Source organism: Pinus tabuliformis, chromosome J (assembly GCF_031772625.1).
Source record: "Pinus tabuliformis cultivar Carrire ecotype Pingquan chromosome J, CPIR1, whole genome shotgun sequence".
In the NCBI taxonomy this organism is placed as follows: domain Eukaryota; kingdom Viridiplantae; phylum Streptophyta; class Pinopsida; order Pinales; family Pinaceae; genus Pinus; species Pinus tabuliformis.
In genome coordinates, this window is record NC_142295.1 from 373,074,131 (window position 1) to 373,094,710 (window position 20,580).

Consider the following 20,580-nt stretch of genomic DNA (forward strand, 5'->3'; position numbering starts at 1 on the left):
CAGACGAAAGTCTAAAGGTCGGAACGGCAGTTGACCCGATTCTTCCTTCAGAGGTTTCATCCTCAAATGACACCGTCGTTGAAGATTCATCTTCAAATGACACCCTCACTGAAGAGAATAAAGATGACACCGTCCAGATTCTTTTCATCAACACAGACTCTGATGAGCATCAGGGCAATGCGCCCATTCCTTTATCGCAGGAAGGAACATCGTCAGGGTCGTATCCGGCCGTGTATTTGGTCCCACCACCAAGCAACCTAGTTGTATCCTTTGATTGGAATCAACTAGGCAGACCCCGGTTACCAGCCAGTATACCATTCAGAATCATTGTCCAAATCTATAGAATGGTAATGGCTGGAACCATCATTGATGAAGGGGCATCTGTGAGTATCCTTTCCTCTATTGCTTGGAAAGCACTGGGTTCCCCGGCGCTTTTACCTGAGATGAGAAATCTATCATGTTTTGATAAAGGAACCAGTCGCCCGTTAGGGATTCTCCCCAATGTTCCCATTACATTGAAGGGGAAGACAGTTCATATGAACGTCATGGTCATCCAGGGACCCTTGGTTTATAACTTACTCCTTGGACGAGACTATATATATTGCATGGAGGCAATAGTGTCCTCACTCTTCAGAGTTATGTGTTTTCTGCACGAAGGAAGAATGGTCAAGCTCGTAGACCAACTTTCATTTCCAGGATCACGCATCGCAAATAGTCAAATACCATCCCTTAACGGTTTATTCACTCAAGGAATGCCTCCACCCCCGGTTCTACTTCCTGATGAATGCGAGTGATTCGGAAGAGAGAACTGGGACCCAGGGGGCATGCACCCTGGCCTGCCTCGGGCAGAGGAAACCTTGGGTATAAAGTTGATTTCCGCAGAAGAATATGACTAGTCCGTACCCCATCCGAAAGAAGGAAGAGAGGGTTGTTCTAGAATAAGATTCTTTTGTCAAAGTTATGTGAGTGAGATAATCAGCTTCTCACTCCCCTTGTCTAAAAAATTAGGCTCTCCTGAGGAAGGAGATCCATTTGTGGCGGCAAGTAGCCACCATCTTTGAAGGCAAGCCTCACCCATTAAAACATATGTTTTGAAGGATAAGTAGGGGCAGCCTCCAAAGAAAGAGATGAAATTGCTGCAACAAGTAGTCACCATCCTTAGCAACCTAATGATAGACACCGCCGAAAAGAGAGTTTAGTTTGCGGCAGCAAGCAAAACCATTTTTCGGATAATAAGTAAGAGGCAGCGCCTCGAAATTATACTTTATACCTGGGGGCATGCAAACCTTTTGGAGTGCAAGCATGGGACGACTATTTATTTTTTAAATTTTTAGGTCCTCCCTTTAAACCTGTAGGTCTAACCCGTTAAACTCGTAGGATTAGCCGTTTCCAGCTTGCATAAAGAAAGGATGTGGGGCAAAAGTTAAAACTTGCCAAATTGGAGTAACTAGTGAGGTATAGCTCCTTAAATATGACTACCTCACCTGAGGCGTTTCTTGTATTATGACTGGTATGTTCGAGCAGTTTTAGCACACAGTTCATGCTCGTTAAAAAATAAACGCAAGATCCGAGCAGTTTTAGCACATAGTTCATGCTCGAAAAATAATAAACATAAGTTGTGAGCAATCTTCCCCTAGAGTTCAAGCTCACCCAGAAAAAATGAACCGGTAAATAACCTTGGTAAATGTAACCTTTGACAGCCATATTAAAGCCCTTGGTCGTGTTCTTGCAGTCTCACCTCCATCCGTTCATTTGGCCAATCATTCATCTCCATATGTTTGTTTACCCGTTTCGAGGAACAGCTGCGAAGAGTGATTTCACTAAGCCATCCTTGTGACACTGCCGTGATTGGAATATTCCAACCTGTACCTGGAATCTGCTGCTGCCCTGTTCATCACTCGTTCCTCGAAAGACGAGTCGTCTTTAAGCTCTTTTCACTGACTCGTAAAATATGAAAAGATTGCCGAGTTTTGGCCTTCCAGCTCGTTAAAGCGACCGGAAAGCTATCCCTCCTCTAGATTTTAATCTTTTTGGACCTGAGGGATTATTGCACAAAAAGATCGAGTGCTTGTTTTGTTCGGCTCGTTAAAGCAATCGAAAATTCATCCCTTTTGTATTGTTTTATACTTTTTCGGACTTAAGGGATTAGAAGACGAAAAAGGAATTTTGGAGTTAACTTTCCGTACCTTTTCAGACTCTCTAAAAATGAAAAGGACCGAGTTTTCCTTGTCGTTAGACTCGTTAAAATGATTAAATAGCGACAAACTTGTCTTTAGACGAGAACGAGTTTCCCTATCGCTAGGCTCGTTAAAACATAGCGATGGGCTTGCCCGAAGGGCAGGTTATAGAACAAGCATATGTTATCCTCCTCAAGCTTGACAAAAATAAAGAGGTACTGGTCAGCAATGACTGGGGAAAAATTGGGAGAACCTCACAGCATTAATGGTAGCAAGTCGCTCTTGAACATGACACTTTGTCCTCCGTATCACATCGGGTTGGGTTGTTTCATTCACCGGTCTCATAACCATGGTCCTCGCCACACCATCCACAATTGGGGTAATGCTACCAATCCATCACATCAGTGTCGTTATATGTTCAAGAGATGTGGTTCTGCAAAGAGTCAACCGTGTCCCATCCACTGCCATACATTATCCTTCATCCACTTCATGACCGCCACCCTGAATCATACATCACAGTTTGTTTTCACCTCATCACAATCACTAGCTCCGTTCCGTGTCACTGATGTGGGATTCATTAAGGCCCTCCTTTGACGGATCGCTCCTTGTCGACATCAGCTCATTATCCAAGGAGTTGATCTAGGAACAACCCCTTCAGTACTTTGAAGCTTGCATGCCTCAATGGCAAGTTTCTCACTTCCGGCGACAGGTATACATCAATGACCTTCGACCAGAGGATTTTGCATGGTGGTCGATGCCAAGTCCTTTATTCCCACCATGTGAATTGTACTGCTGTACCTTGAGGGTCATCATCCTTATCGGTGATTCCTCTCGCGCTTGTTAACGGTTTACATTATTGGCCGGTAATCAAGCGATGTCTTTCCATGTTCGACTTCAAGAAATTCTCACATGGATCGACTTGTACATCGAGTGAAGATCGGAAGAGATTGAAGACCCCGGATCTAGTTTCATCCATCCGGGCTGCGATATATATTCAGGATATAAAGACATTTGATATGTACATCATTGCAGCAGATGATCATCCTTCTCAAAGGATGATAATTACAACAGAGAATTATCAGTCTACAATCAGACGATCGTCTGTTCTATGTACCAAAATGTATTTATAAAGCTGAGCATGGGAATGCCCGCCTCAGCTAGATCATGAAAATGTATGAAAAATAATGTATCGTATTGTATCTTATTACAGGACACTTCTCAGCAGATTGAATGAACTTCGGATCCTCTCAATAAAGCATTTCACCCGATAAACGACCTCATACTTTAGGGGGCATCTGTTATAGACAAATTTGTGCCTTACAGCAGCAAGCATGAATTGTCAATAATCCAAGGGATCCAAAGTTCCCTAAACATGATGTTCCTACCCCTAGAGGAACAAGGTCAGCAAACCAACAGCTCTCAGATCAGTTCTCCACCTGAAAACACTCAAAAACAAGCAATCCTGAAATCAAAGCAGGTGCTCCACTAGGTTTCTGCGCTGAAACTCAGTTGCTCCATGGTGTACCTGCGTTGCAAAGCAAGTGGAACAAAGGCCACCTGCGCTGAGCGAGATGGGACAAGTGGCACACTGAGTCATTGCTCTGGAATCTTCCAAAAATGACACTTGGATCAGGTATTTCGCCTTGTGATGAGTCAGAGGCTCTGTTTCTCCAAGTGGAAGCAAGGTTCTCCAAGTGGACTCAAGAACTGAAGATCAACTAAAGATTAACTGAAGAGAGAGAGGACACAAGGCAGCTACACATCAGTTGCAAGCTGACTCATCCTTTCTCAATTCATCTATATATTGAGCTCTCTCCTATGAGCTCAAGAGGCTGGAATTTTGTGCAAAGTAATGATATGCTGTTGGTTTCACTATAGAACTATTGGGTGATTGTTTGAGAGAGGTGAAGAGGAGAAATTCTTTCTGCTGGGAGGTGTTGCTGGGTTGGAGCCTTCAATGGTTGTAATACTCTCAGAACCTTTACTTCTTCATTAATAAAAGCTATTGAGGTTCTTCTATGTGCTCTTGTTTCAATAATATATTGTGATGATTGCATGTTTGGTTTACACTAATCCATGAACCAGTTATGATTGCATGCCTCTTGTAGTTTCCTTCTTTGTTATTTTGCAGGATCTCATTGTAGCTGGGCAAGCAAAAGAACAAGGAGCTAGGAGCAAGCGGCCAAAGAGAAGAGTTTGGATTCGACATTAAGCGCAAGGCAACGGTTAGTGCATTTCTCCATTCTCTTTTGCTTTCATAAAGAAGTAAACCTTAAGTAGTTTGTTTTACAGTTGTTGCTAAGGAACTATCACCCTTAGAGTGGGATAGGGTCATCTGAGTCGGATACTTTTCCCTACAACAAACATGAGCATGCAACTAGTCTAAATGGCCTAGTGAAAGAGATCGATGAGTCTCTAATAAATACTTGTGCTAAAATTATGTGAATGTGCCTCATGACCAAGCTGAGTGTTCTAAAGCTTAAGAGTGATAGGTCTTCATGTCTCATACTGCCTAGGAGAGATAACCCTTTCATTTAAATGGTACTAAGGAGGGATAGCCTCGTACACTGAAGGGAGCTACATGAGGAAACCTTCTAAGTGTGAGAACTCATGGCAAGCCTAAGTTAGAGGGAAGAGGAGCCCATGTGACGAGGAGTTGAAACCTCCATCTTACATATTTTTCCCCAACATTTTAAAAGGGAAACCCATTACACCATATCAAAAAGTGACATGGGTGGGGAACGTCAATATGACATCACCCAAAAATTTTAAGGTGGAGTCGTAGGAGAAAAGGGCTAGGGAGACAATGCCAATATGGAAAGTGAAGTCCAGTAAGTGATGGAGAAGGCTTCGTTTGGGCATTAGGCCAATAAAGTACAAAAAGTGCCAAATTTTCCTATAACAGGAAAAAATCATTTTTTCAAAGGGTGGAGACCCTAGTGGGACTAGGGCCATAGTGGCATATGATGTGGATAGGGGGTGACATGGCACCCTAGTGGCATGACCTGTGGTACTCAAAATTGGCCATTTTACAGGGCCAAGTGGGTTCAAAATTAGTGACACATGGCACTCCCAGAGGAGGCCACATGGAAGGTGTGACATCCACATGATGTGGGTGTGATGTCACCCCAATGATTTATTAAAGGGCATGGTGTAAAAGTCCCAAGGAAAAAGGTTCGGGGTGGGGAACGTCATTGTGACATTACTATGACATTTTAAAAAAGGGGTATTTTGGGGAAGGTTCGAGATTTATGTCTCGAGATGGGAACTTTCCCATTTGATAATGAAAAATGGTTCTGTCCTCTTCCCTGGACAACAAATTTTTTGTAGAATTTTCTCTACAAATCAGCTAGCTCACTGATATCATATAGAAATTTCACCTACAGATCCAACTGATATATGCAATGTACTAAAGCATAATACTAGATCTACATCTACCATAAACTTTATGGAAGCTTAATTGAACATGAGCAACATCAAGCATGAACACATATAGCTGAAAAGAAGGAATCAATCACACATAACACAGAATATATCACTGGGGAAAGCACCAGCATAAATCCCCAACACTGTATTATCAATCAAGTGGAAATCCTCAACAACATACAAAAAGAATCAGCTTAGAAGTTATCCTGCTCTCTTTGTACTCTAATGATAAATCTCATGGACTACCTAGCCCTGTATATAAAGGTTGCACCTCAGGTCCAAGCTCCTATTTCCTTGCATAGTTTTAATTGGGGTCCAATTACAAAACACATGTAAATTGGCCTCATACCTGTTGTCAACCTCAGGTCCAACTACGCAATACTTGAGGACTCAAGTTCCTCCTGCATGCAAGGAATACTTACTAGAAATATCCTAGCATCTGATAGTACACTGTCCCACATCTGATCTCAACTGGGTCTATGTCTGAACTGCCATGCATCAGTTATCCATGACAGAATACTTAGTTATCTGAAAGTAATAGTTGTCACATGCATGCAAGCATCAACAAACTATATCTCATTAATTTAACAACTTGTTAAATTAATCTAACTGAACTTGACTAAGTTAAACTAAGTCAATTGATCCCCTCAATATAGAACTCATCCTTAATTCCTCAATCAATGGAGAAAATAAAGGACACATTCCCCAATTAGTGGAGAAATAATTGCATGTTCTCACAAAGACTTCAAGTTTGCTTTTCCTTAACTAATTAACTCATGGAGAATTAATTAATTAATATTCCAAACTGTTGGTAAGATCAAATTCGAATTTACTTCCTATAGATAGACTAGGGATTGCTATAAATAGGAAGGGACCCAGAAATGCTATTTTTAGAAGATGCTCTTTTTAGCAGTTTCACCTCTCACCCAAGGTGGCCAAAATGATCATTGGCCAAACTGCTCATTGGCCAAACTACTATTTTTAGAAGTTCTATTTTTAGCAATTCCTAAATTTATAATTTCTTGTTGCACACTCTTCAACACTCCCTCTCAACAAGAAAGGCTTCCTCTCGAACCCGATCCTATAACTCTAGAATGTTCTGCATGCAACACATCTACCAAGTGCGGTTGCTCCAGCAACACTCGGAACAAAAAACTCCCAACTGACCTCTCTGTTGGGCTAGAAACATACTTTGATGCTGAAGCTCTACCTGCTGCTGACAAGTTCTCCCTCTCTGACCTCTGCGCTACTGCAACATCTCCATGCATCTCGCACTGTTGCACCCTTCTCTGTGCTACCCTGCACTGTGCAACACACTTGTTCCTCTCGCATTGCTGCAGCCTGCATGCTCTACATTGTCCTAGGATTCCCTGCACTGTAGCTCTCTCTGCCGCTCCATCCGCATCTGTCTCTACCCAATCAGTCAGTTCCTGCTACTCCACATTAGGGCTCCCGTAGCAAGGTCTCATCCAAGAGGTTGGGTACCTCAAGGATCCTGCCCCTCCTCCTTGGGACGATCACTCTATATCGCCCCACCTCCTACCTGGAGGTATGGCTGCATGTGATCCCTCTGCCCACCTGGCTCGAAGTTTCCCCCTACTGGAGGTCTCTGCATGAGTAGATGTTTCTACTCGATCTCCACTCAGCTTCCCCTGTTGTGGCTGCTCCATAACCTCCTGAAGCTGCTGCACCAATCGTGGCTCCTCCACAATCGTCTAAGACTTCTTCTGGCGCTGCATGTTGAGAGATAATATACTCTCCCTCTCAACCACCAAGTCCCCATCAGTTGCCTTGCTGCCCAAGGCTTTGCATGCATCTTGAACCTTAAGAGCATATAGGTTCTTCACCCGTGAACCGATCTGCTTCACCTGTCTAGTGATGATGTGTCTAAGGAAAACCTTTCCCTTACTGAAGACTACATCATAGCCTCTATCTTCCAGCATCGTGATTGACACCAAGTTTCCCTTCAGTCCTGGTACATACTTGACATCGGTCAAGGTAAGGTGAGCTCCATGCTCCCTCTGAAAAATAACCGTGCCTACACCTGCGACACTATACTTTTCATCATTACCCATCTCTATGGGTATCTGGAGATATTTCTCCTCCAAAGTACTGAACAAACTCTTGTCGCCGGTCATGTGGAAAGAAGCTCCGCTGTCAAGAAACCAACCACTTCCCACCATGGATGAAACCATGCATGTGAAGAGTGTGAAATAAAACACAAACTGTGAAGCAAGTGCCTCACCTTCAGATCCTTCCCCGGATCCCTTCTTGGATTTCCTCTGTGGACAATTTGTAACAAAATGGCCCACCTCATGACAATGAAAGCATCGCACTTTCGATTTGTCAACCTTCTTCCCACCATGGGAAGAACTGGATTCAGAAAGAGAAACCTTCTCCTTCCCCTTCTTCGCCTTACTCACTAAGGCACAGTTCTCTTCATCCTCCATGGATGAAGAACCGTCTCTGGTGCTCCGTCTGATCTCCTCCTGCATCAAATCTGACCATAGTCGTTCCCAATCTAGTAGTTTCTCCCTTCCATTAACCGAGTCCTGGTAGCTGTGCCAGCTCTTAGGAAGGCCAAGGAGTGCTAGACTCACCATATCATCATCAGCTGTCACGACCCCTACACTTGCAAGCTCATCCTTGCATGTGATGAGCTTGGTCAGATACATAGAGATTGTCTCATCCTTTTCACACTTGATCTTTCGAAGTTTGTCCTTCAGTGCCAGCTTCCTCTGATCACTGCTATTCTGATATAAATATTTCAATCTTTTCCACATTGCAAACGGAGTCTCCTTCCCATGGAGGCTCGAGATAATGTGATCTTGCACTCCCTCCAAGAGAATTCTCCTAGCTCTAGCCACACACTTCTTCCATTCCGCCAGTTGAGTAGCATCAGCAGGCTTATAGAATCCTTGATCAATGAAGTCCTTAAGGCCATTATCTTCCAATACTGCCTCCATGCGATCCTTCCAAGCTATATAGTTTGAGCTGCCATCAAGGGCATACTCAAGCCTCAAACCATAGAACACCATCGGTGAAATAGATGTGATAAGAACTTGAGATCTATATCCCGAATAATAAACTTCGAATTCCTTCTTGTATACTGTTCTTCCTTGATCACCTGTGCTCTGATACCATGTAGAATTTTCTCTACAAATCAGCTAGCTCACTGATATCATGTAGAAATTTCACCTGCAGATCCAACTGATATATGCAATGTACTAAAGCATAATACTAGATCTACATCTACCATAAACTTTGCGGAAGCTTAATTGAACATGAGAAACATCAAGCATGAACACATATAACTGATAAGAAGGAATCAATCACACATAACACAGAATATATCACTGGGGAAAGCACCAGCATAAAACCCCAACACTGTATTATCAATCAAGTGGAAATCCTCAACAACATACAAAAAGAATCAGCTCAAAAGCTATCATGCTCTCTCTGTACTCTGATGATAAAGCTCATGGACTACCTAGCCCTGTATATAAAGGCTGCACCTCAGGTCCAAGCTCCTATTTCCTTGCACAGTTTTGATTGGGGTCCAATTACAAAACACATGTAAATTGGCCTGATCATACCTGCTGTCAACCTCAGGTCCAACTACGCAATACTTGAGGACTCAAGTTCCTCCTGCATGCAAGGAATACTTACTAGAAATATCCTAGCATCTGATAGTACACTGTCCCACATCTGATCTCAACTGGGTCTCTGTCTGAACTTCCATGCATCAATTATCCATGAGAGAATACTCAGTTATCTGAAAATAATAGTTGTCACATGCATGCAAGCATCAACAAACTATATCTCATTAATTTAACAACTTGTTAAATTAATCTAACTGAACTTGACTAAGTTAAACTAAGTCAACTGATCCTCTCAATATAGAACTCATCCTTAATTCCTCAATCAATGGAGAAAATCAAGGACACATTCCCCAATTAGTGGAGAAATAATTGCATGTTCTCACAAAGACTTCAAGTTTGCTTTTCCTTAACTAATTAACTCATGGAGAATTAATTAATTAATATTCCAAACTGCTGGTAAGATCAAATTCGAATTTACTTCCTATAGATAGACCAGGGACTACTATAAATAGGAAGGGACCCAAAAATGCTATTTTTAGAAGATGCTATTTTTAGCAGTTTCACCTCTCACCCAAGGTGGCCAAAATGCTCATTGGCCAAACTGCTATTTTTAGAAGTGATATTTTTAGCAGTTCTATTTTTAGCAATTCCTAAATTTAGCATTTCTTGTTGCACACTTTTCAACAACTTTGAAGTGGAGGCAGAGAAGGATCTCCCACAATTTTAGTTCTAAGGTTATGTGGCATGCTGGGCCTATTTCACTGTGATTTTGCATCATGTGATAAGTTATATATGTGTGTGTGTGTGTTTATTGTCCAAGGGGAGGTTTCACATATAATCTCTCTCTCTCTCTTTCTCTCTCTCTCTCTCTGGAAGGGGAGCCCATGTATAGTGATGTGGAATAGCTACTATGGAAGCCATGTGATATGTGGCATGACAGCGATGTGGAATGTCACATGGGAACCACATTGTAAAATTTAGTGACATGGCAAGAGGTCATTGGATGAAACTTTGAATAGCTATATATTTTTACCCTAGAGTTAGATTGAGGTGAATTTTATATCATCGGGAAGGTCTCGAGGAGAGGAACACAATGGTGATAGCTATTTGGGATTTTGAATAGTTTGGAAAATGTCGAAAAGTTAGACTCCACTTCCATAACAGGACATTAAAGGTCGACTCTATCGTAGTGGCTGCCCTCTTCTACCTTAGTTGGACTATGGGTGATAAGGGGATATGTTACAAAGTGGCATCAGACAAAAGTTCAACAATGGACCTTTGGAACTAGATAGGGATTTTGAAAAATGAGATATACACTAAATGCAAGTTGTTATGTGAATTGATGACATGTGTGGTTTATTACATTGCTTATGATATATGCATATAGTACCTTAGTACTGATCTTGACATGATTTGTTATTATGGATGTGCTAGCATGAGGTGTGATGTTTCAACTAGCCTTGCATAGGAAGACTTGCAAAAACAAGCCAAGATGATGATTCATGAATCTATATTTTGTTTAATCTAACAATTATGAGTCTCGATATATATATATATATATATATATATATATATAGATATATATATATATATATATATATATATATATATATATATATATATATATATATATATATATATATATATATATCTATATATATATATATATCTATATATATATATATATATATATATATATATATATATATATATATATATATATCCATGTGAGCCATGACATCAAAATGATGTGGAATGTCACGTGGGAACCTTATTGTAAAATTCAATGACATGGAAAGAGGTCATTGGATGAAACTTTGAATAGCCATATCTTTTTATCTGAGAGTTAGATTGAGGTGAATTTTATATCTCGAGGAGAGGAACAAAATGGTGATAGTTATTTTGGATTTTGAAGAGTTTGAATAATGTCAAAAAGTTAGACTCCACTTCCATAATAGGACATTAAAGACCGACTCTGTCATAGTGACTACCATCTTCTACCTTAGTTGGGCTATGGGTGATAAGGGGGTATATTACAAAGTAGCATGAGACAAAAGTTCAACAATGGACCTTTGGAACTAGATAGGGCTTTAAAAAAATGTGATATACACTAAAACCTAGTTGTTATGTGGATTGATGACATGCGTGGTTTATTGCATTGCTTATGATATATGCATATAATACATTAGTACTGATCTTGACATGATTTGCTATTATGGATGTGCTAGCATGAGGTGTGATGTTTCAACTAGCCTTGCATAGGAAGACTTGCAAAAAAATCCAATATGATGATTCATTTTATGAATCTATATTTTGTTTAATCTAACAATTATGAGTCTATGTGACAACGCATTAAGAGGGAAATAAGAGTAAGGAATGAATAGCAGAATGGTGCAATGTAGAACCGACAGGTCACAACATGGTCATGAAGAGGAATCAGTTGAGAAGGGAGGAGAGGCAAGCTCTCTTGATTGGATGGATACATTGAGAAGCTTAAGGGTTGAAATAAGGAGTTGCAAAGTTGATAATGAAAGGCTAGTCAGGGCATAAAAGAGGCAAGTTGAGGTGAATGCAGTCATAATGCGAAGTATCTCAAACTTACAAAGACAAAAGCAACATGAGTTGGGAGCTAGCCATAGGGATAGACAAAGAAACTTAGAACAAGAAGAAAGGACTAATGAAGCAGATGTAGGTAGGTCCAGAAAAAGGCATAGGTTTCCAAGTGAAGATATCGTAAAAGGCGGTACTCAGCTGGATACCCTAGAGAAAAGGAATCACAACAATTTTAAGACACTCATGTAAGAAATTATCATCATTATCATCATCATCATGGAAAACTAAGGGAAAATGAGTATATACCAGAAGAATTCAAGAAGGAAAAACCACCTACATTTGAAAATGAGGTAAAAAAGGAAAAAGATGTTGAAGCATGGCTACTCGGGATGAAGAAGTTCTTTAGAGTCCACAACTACTTTGAGAACATGAAAGAAAAGGTGGCTACCTTTAGCCTGAAGGATAAGGTTGATATCCGGTGGGAGAATATAAATAATGTGAAAGGAATAAGAGAAGAGGAGTTGTCATGGAAAGAATTTGAGGGGTACTTTAGGAAAAATACCTATCCAAAAGGTATTTTGACCATGAATCGAAGGAGTTATATCAACTCAAGATGGGGCAGTTTTCTAATGAAGAGTCTATTACTAAATTCCCAGAGCTGCTATGGTATGCGACTTACCTCAAGGAGGAAAAGGAAAAATTTCAAAGATTTATTAGTGGGATGCCATATTCATTTAAAGAAAAAATTGAATTTGATGAGCCACAAACCCTAGAGGACGTAGTGAGAATGCTAAAGTCTATTACAAGCAATCTAAGTTTAGGGAAGAGTTTTAGAGTGATTGGAAGGTGAGAGGTGGTCTTAAATGATAGAGGAAAGGGGCATAAGGAGAGAGGCTGCAAACTATAGTTCAAAGAGAAAGTGCAACCCAAATCAACCAAGGCCTACCCCAACAAAAAATTAACTTTTCTAATAGAGGTCAATGTACCTAGATCGGAAGACAAGAGGCCAAGACCTATAGTGGAGGGCCATATAAATGTTGGAATTATGGGGAAATCACCCGATGAGGGATTTTTCATAGAATAAAAGTGATAGCTCGAAGTTGTACAATGTCTGGGAGGCTGAGATAGTTCATGAGGTGTTCTAGAGCGTGACCAGAATTTACACATTGTTGGATAAAAGACATACCAACCACTAGGCATCCATAACTGAGATGGAAGTTATGATTCATGATCAAATTATATCTATCATAGTTGATCCAGGATCAATTTATAGCTATATTAGCCCTACAATTATTGAGTAATGTTGATTGGCTAAAGAGGTGCATGATGAATCATGGTTGGTCCAATTGGCCATAGGAATGAAAAGAAGAACTCAACACTTGGTCAAATCATGCCCATTTTTATTGAGTGGAATGGATATAGTCATAAACTTTAATGTGCTACCACTGGGTGCATATGATGCCCCAGTGGGAATTGACTCACTATTATCGCATCACACAAAAGTGAACTGTTATGAAAAAGTTATTGGATGCCTTGATAAGATCAGGGAACAAAGATTATTGCAAGGAAAGTTAAAGCCCATATCAATAAGGCTAATCACTGATATGCAGGTCAAGAGAAGTTGTCGAAAGGGATGCAAACTGTTTTTTTTTCAAATCAACAACAACATTAAAGATGACAACAACAACAATCTAGTGGAGCAACCAACCTTGAAACAATTTCAATATGTGTTTCTAGACGAGATTCCTGGATTACCCCCACACTGGGAAGTATATTTCTCTATTGAGATCTTACAAGGGATAATAAAAGAATCAGAGGCACCATATAGAATGAGCACTCTAGATATGATTGAACTAAAGTTACAGCTGAAGGAGATGTTAGATAAGTGATATATAAGGCCGAGTGTATCACCTTGTGGAGCAATGATATTATTTGTAAAGAGGAAGGATGGAAAACTTAGATTGTGCATAGATTAGAGGAAACTTAATAAGGATACCATTAAGAGATATCCCTTGCCAGAAATTCATGACTTATTTGATCAATTTTGGGAGCAACAATATTTTCAAAGATTGATTTTAAGATATGGATATTACTAGGTGCACATTAAAGGTTAGGGCATCCATAAGACAATGTTCCAGACAAGGTACAGTAATTATGAATTTAAGGTTGTGCCCTTTGGATTTACCAATGCATCTGCTACTTTTAGGTGCTTAATGAACAATGTATTACACACTTACCTGGATGAGTTTGTATTTGTATTTGTTGATGACATATTGGTGTATTAAAAAACCAAGGAGGAGCCTGAAGGACACTTAGCAACATTGTTACAATTGTTAACAGAACATAAGCTATATGCAAAAATCAACAAATGTGAATTCTTTCAGTCAAAGATCCATTATTTGGGACACATTGGTTAAAAGGAAAGAGTGGTTGCTAACCTGGAAAAGATTAAGGCCATCAGGGAGTGGCTAATACCAAAGAATTTGGCTAATATTAGATCATTCATGGGGCTAGCAGGTTATTATAGGAGGTTCATTAAGTACTTCTCTAAGATTGTCTATATAATCAAAACCTTACAAAAGAAAGGAAAGAAATTTGAATGAATAGTTGAATGTCATGCAATTTTTGATCTATTAAAGAAATTGAGCACTAATGCACCAATGCTAAGAATAGAAAACCAAGGCAATGATTTTTTGGTTTGCACAAATGCTTGCAAAGAGAGACTTGGTGGAGTCTTGATGAAAAAAGGCCAAGTGGTGTGCTATGCATCAAAAAACTAAATGAGCATGAGAAAAATTGTGTTACTCATGATTTAGAGTTGGCTCCCATCATCCATGCATTAAAAATGAAGAAAAATTTACCGTAGATATTAAATTATTTTCCGAGAGAAAAATCAATATAGAAACAATAATAAACATACACATAATGCACACAATATTTTCCCTGGGAAAACCCAAACTCTTGGGAAAAACCCATCCCATTGAAATTTCATTAACCTTGGCCAAAACTCTTGCCAACCTAGCCAAGTGAGCCTTCACCGCTCACTTCCCTGGCCTACATTACAATGAAGTCTTCTTAGCGTTTATAGGCTACATTACATGAAATACCACGGGATTAAAACAATGGGTACATAATACCTCGTGCCCAAAGCCACTAATGTTAGACTTGGTCAATTTTGATTCTATCTCCGAGTCAAGTTTACTTGACATTTCCCCCTTAAACTTGCCTTGGGGTTCCTTGACTAAATCCAACCAATCTTTCCAAGTGAGTCAGCCCTGCTCACTCTGGCCCTTACACCCCTCAAAGTTTATACTTGAAGTATCAGTTAACCTGGCATTTCCCTATCACCTAGGTTTAACCCAGACTTTACCAGTGATTACCTAGGAGTACGCATGCCTTACTGGGTATTCCCATTTACATGCAAACATTTGACTCCATCATATATATATCTATATATATATATATATATAGATATATATATATATTTAATGTATTTGTCCCTTGCTACTATCTAGGTTCCATTCTCTCACCTTGATATTTATTTAAGTCTTCCAGTATTCCCTACAAATTGTATCCCTCATTCCTATTCAAATCTTCCCATTTGACATGGTCTACATATCATCTTGTCGAATATCCTGCACCGATTGGTTTCCTTTCTAGCACGTTCAAAAGGTGAGACCCCTGGAGCTTCAAACTTGTAGAATTCCTCCCAGACTAGTTGTTACTCACCTGTGCACATTCACACATCCAAGGACCAACTCGAATGCCATGAGGTTAGCACTACTTGCACAATCGTTCCCTTGATCTCCTAACTACCACATTGAAACTCATTCTCCTACGAAAATTGTATGAGATAAATTGAAGCCTCGTGAATGGTATCATCATCCTACCTAACACCGAGGTATGACATTGACAGTGCAATGGCACCATGAGAGCCTCTTGTGGTTAAATCGTGGTCATTCTTTTGTTTTGGTCACTCATACTTGGGCCATGTGCCCTAAATTAGACCCTGGTTTTGCAGGCTCATACAATTTAACTTCACCTGTCCAAAAACCCTAGCCTTTCAGAGACATAACCTCAAACATCGCCATTCCATGAACCTAAAGTAAGCCTTTAAGAATCATAACCACTGCTATCACCTCGTCGGGAATATGAGACTGCACCTGGTCTATCAGAATCATTCTAAATCTCTTTTCTATAGGTCATGCATTCCCATTGGCCTCCAAGATTACCAATTCGTTCAACACCATAGCCACTCAATGACTTCACCTCCATTTCCCATCGATAGCCACTATTTTTTCATTACAACCCTCTCTACAACTACTCTCTCTATTAATCATCTACCAAAACAACACTGGTTTCATCTTATGATCACGATTGACCTTTAACACACTTCCAATTTGTTTGTAGAATACAAAATGGGCAATATTTGTTGTGTTTTTGGACATGTTCAATGGCCTATGTCTGTCCTGTAACCATGATGATAGGATTTCTGGTCAACATTGAAGAGATAATGCTCTTTGCTTATTTAGAGCCCTTCCATCATAGACTTGATCGATATTATGAATAACGGTACCAAACGTTACAGATTTGAAAATGGAAAAGTAGCCCTCAACCTTCCATGAGATCCTGCTCGTTCTGCCATGGTCGATTCATTCTTTGAGGCGAGGTTGTTTTCTGGTGTGAGAAAAAAATTCCCTCTCTCTTACAGTATAACAACTCCTCTCCTCACACCTTCTATGTTGTGCACTATTGCAGCTTCAACTTCCTCCCATCTGAAAATTGCCATTGTTCATGTTACATTTTCTCGGTGACTGGATACATTTTCCATCTCTTTTAACCATTACGTTCCAAATCCAGATCCGCATCAGTGCAGAAAATCATATCTCCTTCATTCACTAGGCCAATAGAACCCTTGGCAACAAAAGCGTCCCTCTGAAGCCAACATTTGTTTATGATACCAAATGAAGAAAAAATTACCAGCGATATTAACTTTTTTTTTTTCCTGTATAAAGACTAATTCTATTAAGAGAGAAAAAATATAGTACAAACAAGCTTGCGAGCAAGCGAAGCAAAAAGTGAGGGAGCCAATGGAGATAGGCTCTCTACCTCGCTCCTTAGAGACAGACAAGGGAAGGCCAAGGCCAAAGAGAACACGGAGAAGCAAAAGAAAGAACTAAGCAGAGAAAACTACCCCGAGGGGTCAGTTCCTACCACCCGACATTTTTTTCCTTTTTTCTTGCTTACTTTGACCCACCCAGAGGAGTTTGGCTGAGCCATTACAAGTTGTAGACTATTCTGCACTGGCGGCGGAATATCCTTATCAGAGTCTGAGGACGAAGAAGAATGAGTACGTTTCTGAGAAATCTGAGGGTCAGAGGGGACTGCCGGGTCGACCGAGGGAGCATCCATCGGAGTCTCATCATTCTGCCCGTCTGCTATGGTTTCCTCCTCATCCGAGCTAGAGAAGTCTAAATCGTCCATATGACGGGGTGGCTCACAAGGATTCCAGCGCTTGGATTTGGGCTTGCGTTTCAGATTCTTCTTTTTGTCGAGGAACTGGGTGCAGGTACTCTGGAGGTGTCCCGCTTGATAACAATGTCGGCAACGGAAGGTTGTATTCTCGTAATCCAATGGTTGAGTCCAGTGGAAATCTCCCATCTTGAGATTGATCTAATCCGGCAGTCCTTTGCTGATATCTATTTTTGCACATAGTCTGCCATAGGTGTAGAGACCATTATCCTTTCTGGAAGTATCTGTAGCTAGGTATCATCCCAAAGTGTCTCCAATGGCTAGGAAGATAGAGAAATGCCATAGATGTGCCAGAAGATTCGGGAGCCTGACCCAAATGGGAATCTTGGTGATGATGGCTGTAGAAGGGTCAAATTCTGGAAACCAAGGGGTGAGAAAAAGCCCAGCTGAGCCCCAGAACCAAGGGCCTCCCGTTAAGACCTTTTGGTAGTCTTCATTTGAGTAAAAAACCACAATGAAGAATCCTTTTGAACATAAGTAGATCTTGCTTTTTTTGGTCCAAGAGTTATGGATCCATTGATATAGCTCTGCTGTGCGAGGCCAAAGCCCATTAAATCTGCATATAAGTGCAGATTCTGCAAATATTTGGTAGCGATTTTCAAGCTCAGGATGAGAGCAGTTGATAGAAGGAATTTCCTCTGATTTGTCTACCAGAAACTGTTTTGGAGCCCCATTTGGTTGGGCTGCTTTCGAAGAGGTTTGAGGTTGGGCATCATTTTTGCAAGCTGCATCTTTATAAGAAAAAGAAGGGGCAGAGGAAGTTTGCCCAAAGGACCCTCCTCTTAACCGAAAGGAAACCCCAATAGAAGCGTCCTTATGAATGTTGTAGAAGGAAAGAGGAAGGGTATTCATAAGTTGCTTACCCTGATATAGCAGCCTGAGATAAGATGAGGGGATCCTCAGCCGGCGTTCGAGTTTTTGCAGGAGATCTTGCACAAGATCTGTTGCGTGAACCCATTGCATCATCGTCTTGCTCATAAGTTTGATTTGGATCTGAAATGCCTGTGTCTCTTCAGATCGGTCTGGCTGGTTCAATGGATGAATCTGCTTCCAGCAAATCAGATTCACCGGTCTTGGAGCGATGGCTGAAGCTGGACTCGGAGCACAGAGGATGTGTGCTGCTAACCTTAAAACTTCTGCGCGCATGCCCAGCAAAAACAAGAAGCAGAAGCGTTGCTTGCTTACATCAGATCTGAGATCTGGAGCATGCCATCCGCAGAAAAGGGATGAGGTGGATATAGATATCCTTGTTTGAATCTTTGGCTCTTTGCTTCGGAGAATGAGATCGACCCTGATTGTTGCAGGAGAAAAGGGGCGGAGCGGTTCACGGGCCTCGCACGCTGTTCCTTTAGCTGCCCTTTTCTTCCATTTGATATCGCTCAGTAGAACCGGCCTTTCCACGCATTTCTGGAGGCGGCAGTCCCTGGCTTGATCTGCAGTGAGCAGGAGCGCTTCAATATCGTTGAATAATCCTAGGTTAAAAAACTCCCGACCTCCAAAATCGAAGTGCTTTGCAGGTGTGGTCGCGAGAAGGGGCAAAGAGCAGACCAGAGCCCCATGCAGAGAAACCTCCCGGCTTGGACTGCCCTTCCTGTCGACATGATGAATGAAACCTAGGGTTGCAGAGGCGGCCAGGGGCGCGGCGTCCATTCCAGTCATTCCTCTCACAAAATTAGAACTTCCAGCGATATTAACTTATTTACTGAGAGATAAATTAATATATAAACAATAATAAACATACACATAATCCAAAAAATATTTTCCCTGGGAAAATTCCAACTCCTGGGAAAAACCCATCCCATTGAAGTTTCATTAACCTTGGCCAAAATCCTGGCCAACTTGGCCAAGTGAGCCTTCACTACTCACTTCCCCAGCCTACATTACAATGATTAATTCCTAACCTTTTATAGGCTACATTACATGAAATTCCATGGAAATAAAACCATGGGTACTTAATACGTTGTGCCCAAAAACCACTACTATTAGACTTAGTCAATTTTGACTCTATCTCTAAGTCAAATTTACCTAGCAAAAAATGTGGAGGCACTATCTCCTTTGTATAAATTCATTTTAATGACTAATCATGGAGGAATGAAGTATTTGTTTGATTATCCTAAATTAAATTCCATACAAGCTAGATGGTTGGGCATAATTAGTGATTTTGACTTCAAAATAAAACACATTAAGAGAATGGAAAATTAAGTTGTTGATGCACTCAACAAAAGGGTGAAAATGTGCCATTTATCATCCATAAGTTCCTATGGGACTGACCTTGAAACAAGAATTAAAAATATGGATATGTAAGATGACAAATATCAACAATTAATAAAAAATTACAGCAAGAACCAGGAGGTGTGAAGGACATCGATTTCACACTCTCTAAGGGTGGAATGGTCATATTTAAAAAAAATCTATGTTCCCAACAAAGGAAACTTGAATAGGATGATATTAAAATAATTTCATACAAAGCCATATTATGGCCACCCAGGCTATCAAAAGATACTGACAACCATCAAAAATTTTTATTATTTCCATGATTTAAAGAAAGAAGTAACTTATTTTATTTCTAAATGTATCACATGTCAACAAGTGAAGGCTAAATGCAAGGATCCAACGAGATTATTGTAACCCATTCCCATTCCAGAATGGAAGTGGGAAGTGATTTCAATGGATTTCATTACAGGATTGCCATTGATAACCAAGCAACATGATGCATTAATTATGGTCGTGGTAGAAAAATTGAGCAAGGTAACTCACTTTGCAGTTATAAAATCCACTAATACAATGAGTGATGTGGCTCAAGTTTTCATTAAAGAAGTTGTGAGGCTGCATTGAGTGCCCAAGAAGATTATCTCAGATAGATATGCTAAATTTACTTCAAGGTTTTGGAAGGAATTATTTTCAGGCTTGGGGTTAGAGTTGGCATTTAGCATGCCATACAACCCAAAGACAGATGGGAAAACTAAGAGGACAAACAGAATATTTGAGAAAATTCTTAGAATGTATGTGATGCACCAACCAAAGAAGTGGGAGGAGTTTCTTATGGAGTTTTCTTACAACAATGGTTACCAAGAATCATTGAAAATGAGTTCATTTGAGTCTCTCTATGGGAGGATGTGTTATACTCTTATCAATTGGATTGATCTAGTGAATAGAATTTACATTGGGCTTGATATGTTGAAATAAATGGAAGAAAAAATGGTAAATATAAGGAAAAATTTAAAGATGGCCCAAGATAGATAGAAGAATTATGTGGACCAGCATAGGGTACATAAATATTTCAAAGTTGG